This window comes from Suricata suricatta, unplaced genomic scaffold (genome assembly GCF_006229205.1).
Source record: "Suricata suricatta isolate VVHF042 unplaced genomic scaffold, meerkat_22Aug2017_6uvM2_HiC HiC_scaffold_50709, whole genome shotgun sequence".
Lineage (NCBI taxonomy): Eukaryota > Metazoa > Chordata > Mammalia > Carnivora > Herpestidae > Suricata > Suricata suricatta.
This window is the reverse complement of record NW_021899000.1, coordinates 1-599: the sequence shown is the minus strand read 5'-3', so window position 1 is coordinate 599 and position 599 is coordinate 1. Positions and strand designations below refer to the sequence as shown.

The following is a 599-nucleotide window of genomic DNA, read 5'->3' as shown; positions in this document are numbered from 1 at the left end:
GTGATTTGCAGAAGTGCCTCCACCTCACCCGAACCCAGAGCCACGCGAGACCCTGCAGAAGGTGAAGAATGTTCTAGAACAATTCAAATCCCGCCAGGACTGCCCTGAGGAGCCAGCGTCCTGGGGTCTCTGCACGGCATCCAGTGGCGCACACTCCCCAGACCCGGAGGAGCCCCCCTTGTGCTTGAACTCGGGGCCCAACCCAGGGGCCCTGGGCCCGCTGCTGCTGCTCCTGGACACCCCTGAGTACCAGCCCCGGTTCCGCGGCCTGTACCACCTCTCCCTGCCGGCACTGAGCTCCGTGCTGGGCGGCCTCGCCGACGAGGAGGAGCTGGCTGGGCGCCTGGTGCAGGCCCGCGGGGCGGCCAAGAAGGCGGGCCTCCCCATGGCCCTCGCCAGGACCTGCTTCCTCCTGGGGCGGCTGTGCGCACGCCGGCTCAAGCTCTCCCAGGCCCGGGTGTACTTGGAGGAGGCCCTGGGGGCGCTGGGGGGCCGCTTCGGCGACCTGCCCCTGGTGGTGGCCGTGTACGCCAGCCTGGCCTCCGTCCACCTGAAGCAGAAGAACAGAGACAAGTGCGCGCAGGTGGTGCTCAAGGCCG

At 69.1% G+C, this 599-nt stretch overlaps 1 pseudogene; it reads left to right on the top strand.

Moving 5' to 3' along the window:
* Positions 1-4: 4 nt before the first annotated feature.
* LOC115285190 lies at positions 5-595 on the top strand (annotated as a pseudogene).
* Positions 596-599: the final 4 nt, after the last annotated feature.